Here is a 5,876-nt window from a genome sequence, read left to right on the forward strand (position 1 = left end):
TTTTCTGCTCTTTAAGCACTTTTGGTCTCTAAACACTTGAAGAAAATAAATGTGTGTGAAGGTGTTTGGGGCTTATAGCAGGACTGATAATCATTGGCACACACCATGAAGACATACAATTGGGCATCCTTTCTAATTGGCCAAGGACCATTTGGAAAGGGTGGTGCCTTTACGATATGGTTAGTTAAATATATATATATATACTTATATATATATTTAATATATTTTATTAATATATATGTATATATATATATATATCTAATATATTTTATTGATTTTTTTTTTACAGAGAGGAAGGGAGAGGGATAGAGAGTTAGAAACATCGATGAGAGAGAAACATCGATCAGCTGCCTCCTGCACATGCCCTACTGGGTATGTGCCCGCAACCAAGGTACATGCCCTTGACTGGAATCGAACCTGGGACCCTTCAGTCTGCAGGCCGGTGCTCTATTCACTGAGCCAAACTGGTTAGGGCAGTTAGTTAAATATTAGAATATCACCTCTGGCTGGATATATTTATAGTTCTGTGATTCTGGCTCTCTGTTAGGCATGTAAATTATGATTCTGGATTGGCTCATCACTCTTCTCAGAGAAACTGTCTCGCTCACAGCTTTTGCAGAACATCAGCTTTTGGTTGAATCACAAAACTCCACATCCCAACCGCCACAGCTGACTGAACCATGGATGAGCACCTGACCCAAAGACAGCCAATGACTAGGTTCAGGCATATTTGATTGCCTGTTATTAGGTCTCTCTTTAGATGTACAGGGTCAATTCAACTTCTATTTTAGAAAAAATGAATTGGAAAATGTGGAGCAAATCAGATGTCATTTGTGGCTAAAAGTTTATCTGGAAGAATGATATTTTGCACTGGATTTTAAAATCAATTTGTTGGAGCCAGGCCGGTATGGCTCAGTGGTTGAGCATCAACCTCTGAACCAGGAGGTCACAGTTCAATTCCTGGTCAAGGCACATACCTGGGTTGCAGGCTTGATCAATGATTCTGTTTCATCATTGGTGTTTCTATCTTTCTCTACCTCTCCCTTCCTCTCTCTGAAATCAATAAAAATCTATTTAAAAAAAAATTTGTTAGTGTCAATCTGTATTATTTATTTATTATAGCATAACAAATTACCCCCTAATATAGTGGCTTCATACAACAATAAACATTACTTTATTTCATGGTTTCTGGGCCTGGCTCAGCTGGGTCCTCTGCTTTAGGGTCTCTCATGAGGCTGTAGTCAGCTCAAGGCTCAGTTGGGGCAGGACCCACTTCTAATCTCACTCATGTGGTTGTTGACAGGATTCAGTCCTTCATGGACTGTTGGGCTGTCAGATCCTGGCTAGCTCTTGGCTGGAGGCCTCTCTCATTTCCTTGCAGGTGGCCCTCTCTGGCAGAGCAAACATGTTAGAAGAGCCAAGGAGAGAGTGCAAGCAAGATGAAAGTCAGTCATTGTAACTTAATCTCCAAGTGACATCTCTGTCAGTCAGGGTTCAACCAGAGAAGCAGGATCAATAGGAGATATACGCTAAGAGATTCAGCAAAAGGAAGTGGCTTCTGTGATTGAGGGCTGGCTAGGCACGTCAGAGACCTGCAGGCAGGACATCAGGAAGGAAAGGCTGGAGCTCGTAGGTGTGGGCTGAGTGGCAGGCCACAGGCCAAAATTGTTCTTCAGGGAAACCACAGCTCTACTGAAGGCCTTTCAACTGACTGAATCTCATCCACCCAGATTTTGTAGGATGATCTCTCTTACTTAAAGTCAACTGATTATGGGCTCTAATCACATTTAATACCTTCACAGTAACACCTAGATCAGTGGTTCTCAACCTTACTAATGCTGCGACCCTTTAATACAGTTCCTCATGTTGTGGTGACCCCCAACCATAAAATTATTTTCGTTGCTACTTCATAACTATAATTTTGCTACTGTTATGAATCGTAATGTAAATATCTGATATGCAGGATGTATTTTCATTGTTATAAATTGAACATAATTAAAGCATAGTGATTAATCACAAAACAATATGTAATTATATATGTGTTTTCCAATGGTCTTAGGCGACCCCTGTGAAAGGGTCGTTCGACCTCCAAAGGGGTCGCGACCCACAGGTTGAGAACCGCTGACCTAGATTAACGTGTAATTGAATAACTGAGAACTGTAGCTGAGTCAAGTCAACATATCAAAGAATTCTATCATAACATCCTTTCACTTTTTTTCACGACTTTGAGAATAATTTAATATGTTAACTTGAACATACAACTACTTTCTAATGTGATTATATTAAATGCAAAGAAACAGATCCTTACAAAACCAAAATAACCCACAAGCCATGAGGTCAGTTTCACTTTTTCCTTTGTTTAAACAAATGAGCACCACGATGGTTCAACAAGTAAGGCAAATGACATGAGTATGAAAGCTGCAGTTTGTAATATACCACATCTAGAACCCAGAGAAGGTGAATTAGACTAAAGTGGTAGTCATTCTAATTAAACAATCAGGATGACTTGGTTTGCAGCATGGAAACTGTCAATCTAGGTTTCTTTTCTCTGAATGATCAGAGGTCCCACATTATCTCCAGTCTCTTCATTGTGTTTTGTGTGGGATCCATCGCAGAATGGGAACTTTTTGGACCTCCAACAACGGCAGTACACAGCTTTATCTCCCAAATCCTCCATGTCAAAAGCATGTACGACCTTGGGGTTATCTTTCTGAATGTGTAGGTTCATCATAGTTTTGTTGCGATGATCTTTAACATAAAATTTTTTGTAAGCTAGATAACCAATTGTGGCTGTCCCAGCAGCAATGGTAACTGCTGCAATCCATTCAACTTGTATGATGGAGGTCAGGCTCATGGCCCCGTCGCTTGCAAAGTGTGTGCACAGGACACTGAAGCAAAACCGGCTAGTGCAGACAGACCGCGTCAAGGTGCGGAAGGCGTCCTAAGGGCACCGATTCTGGGCAGCTACTGCAGCTACCACACAGGCACCACAGCCACATCCTTCCATTTTTTCCACATTCCATTCATTAGAAGCAAGTCACTAAGTCCAGCCCACCCTCCAAGCGGGGGTGGGGGTCGGGGGTCGGGGGGGGGGGTATTACAGAGAGTGTGAATACCAGGAAGCAAGATCATTGGGAACCGTTTTACAAGGCTACCTGCCAGAGTCACTTTTCTTTTAATTTTTTTAAAATGTTTTTTTTTTTTTTTTATTGATTTCAGAGAGGAAGGGAGAGGGAGAGAGATAGAAACATCAATGATGAGAGAATCATTGTTTGGCTGCTTCCTGTATGCCTCCTACTAGAGATTGACCCTGCAACCTGGGCATGTTCCCTGATTGGGATTTGAACTGTGACCTCCTGGTTCATAGGTCGATGCTCAACCACTGAGCAACACTGGCTGGACCACTTTTAAATTTTACTTGCAAAATAACTTTTGCAAGGGGAAATGCCTTTAAAAATATTCCTAACTAAAAATAAATAAATAAATCTGTACAGCAACTTGTATATATTGAATTAATTTTGGCCAATAAATGAAGTGTTCTTCAGTGGTTAATTACACAGATTTGGTGAGCAAACATAGTTTGTAACTTTAAGTGAACAAAGCCAATTCCGTGCAACAAACATTCTAATAAATGTGGTTTTCACTAACAAATATTTATAGTCTTGGGTTTATAAGTCAGTGTTCCTCAGAACCATTAAAACAATATTGAATATTACAAGGAAAGTCCTTTGGCCTTCTTAGTTAAGATCACTGAAAGCGATGGCAAATGGATTCCATTTGTATTTTAACCAAGGAGGAATGAAAGAATTTGGGGCTTATAATGCTCTATTTCCAGTCTGGGGGCGAGAAAGGCTAGAGTGTCATTCTGGCCCATGAAGGGCCATGAAGGGCCAGGCATGAATGAGTAGAAGCTTTGACATAGAATAAAAGCTAGTGAAAAAGAGGCAAGCAGGCACACCACGGGGGAGACCGGAGGGAAGGTAACATAAAGTAGCCAGAGGGCAGATCCCGGCCCCTCCTGCTTGCTGAGGCCACTAAGGGTTCATTTCCTGTCTCCACCAATGTCTACTTGAACCACCAACCCTGTTCCTGGATTCCTCTTCTCATTTACTCACAACCTCCCTCTCCTACCACCCCCTCATCCCATTGACATTACTTGCTGAGTGAGTCTCTGTTCTTGCTTCAGGGAAAATTAGATGTTTCACATTTATAAATCGGTAACCTTTTAGTTTCGCTCTAACTCAACTAAAGTCGAAGGGAGGTTTTTTTTTGTTTTTGTTTTTTGTTTTTGTGTGTGTGTGTGTGTGTGTGTGTTTGAATTGTGGTAAAATACACATAATGTGAAATTTCAAAGGGAGTTCTGATAAAAAGAGGCATGAACTGAATTAGAACTGGAACCAGAATGGAAAAGATCCTCAGGGATATGTTTCCGGCTGCCTTGGAAGCTCTGTTTCCTTCTGCAGCCTTTTCTCATTGTACTGACCCACCTTTTCTGCTTACTTGGGGTTTCTGCCCCCTTATCACTTGGGTTTGCAAAAGGTCTGAAATGGCTACTCCAGTCCAGTCTACATGCTGTGACTCTTGAACATCTTTCCCACTTTAACATCTACTGAAACCCACTTAGGGCTCTTAGTTTTCCCATACTGAATCAATGACAGAGGACTCTGATTATTCTGATTCATCATTTTGATCATAGGCTTGCCCAATAATGGGCTAATCTAGGTTAGATGACCAGTTCTGGTTTGGTCAGCCATGATCAGAAGGGTGGAATCACTCTGAGAAATGACTCATGAAGCATTAAAGGCACTTGGGGGGTAGGTTTGGGCATTGTGTCTAATGGGCAATGGTTGGCATATTCTGAAGGTGTCTTCATTAGATTTCCCATTATCAATTCATTCATTAATCAGTACATATTGACCATATAAGGGGCGCTGGACTAGCTAGGCATTGTTAATAGCTAACATTTATTAAACACGTATAATGTGCTAAGCACTGGTTTAAGAGACCATTATACTGTGGGGCATCACAAAATGATAATGGCATTCTCAAGAATTTTGCAATCTGTTTAGAGATGAGACACCTACACCCACAAAACTTTAAGTTGTGCAAAACGCCAATAGTAAAAATGCTCTAAGTAATTTCCTGGCCAACTTCTCAAAGAGCACTAAAGATAGTAAGTGCTATGCATTCTGAGGGATTGCTACAGTGTGAAAAAATATGAGAAGTCTTTACAGAGAACTTGATCTTGAATTTTAATGATGGACAAGTTTCTGTTAACAAGGGAGACCAGAGAAAGTAATTGATTATCCAATAAATATTCATTGCACACTTAAGTGTGGTCAGTCACTGTAGTAGTAGCTAAAGACAAAGGAGAGAACAAGACAGTCCTTTGAAGGAGGTTATAACCTAAAGAGGGCTAGACAAGCAAATACAGAATAGTTATAGGCCTCAGGGGGATGGAGGGGATGACAAGCTATCTACACTAATAAAAGAGAAACATGGTAATTAGCATACGACCGCTACGCTTCCCATTGGCTAATCAGCATATCCTTATGCAAATTAACTGTCAGCCAAGATGGCGGCCGGCAGCCCTGCACTGAAGCGAGCAGGGAGGCTTGCTTGCTCCAGTGACTGCAGACTCCAACGTTCCCCGCCTGACTTGCCGGCCTCTCAGCTGCAACTCTAAGCAACTATGTACTATGTTGCAAATAAGAAGCTAAACAAAACCCCAGAAACCGGCTTTCATTCAGCCAGGCTTCAGCCAGCCGGACCGCAACATTGTATCGATGTTTTCAGCAGCAAGGCCTCAGAGCTAAAGCTGGGCCCAGAATAAAAAAAAAAAGAAAAAAAAGAATGGTTGGGAGCTTCAGTCACTC

At 41.4% G+C, this 5,876-nt stretch overlaps 1 pseudogene; it reads right to left on the reverse strand.

The window, feature by feature from the left end:
* Nucleotides 1-2,337: 2,337 nt before the first annotated feature.
* Nucleotides 2,338-2,854, reverse strand: LOC102422784 (annotated as a pseudogene).
* Nucleotides 2,855-5,876: the final 3,022 nt, after the last annotated feature.

The sequence above is a fragment of the Myotis lucifugus genome, unplaced genomic scaffold (genome assembly GCF_000147115.1).
Source record: "Myotis lucifugus unplaced genomic scaffold, Myoluc2.0 scaffold_9916, whole genome shotgun sequence".
Taxonomy (NCBI): domain Eukaryota; kingdom Metazoa; phylum Chordata; class Mammalia; order Chiroptera; family Vespertilionidae; genus Myotis; species Myotis lucifugus.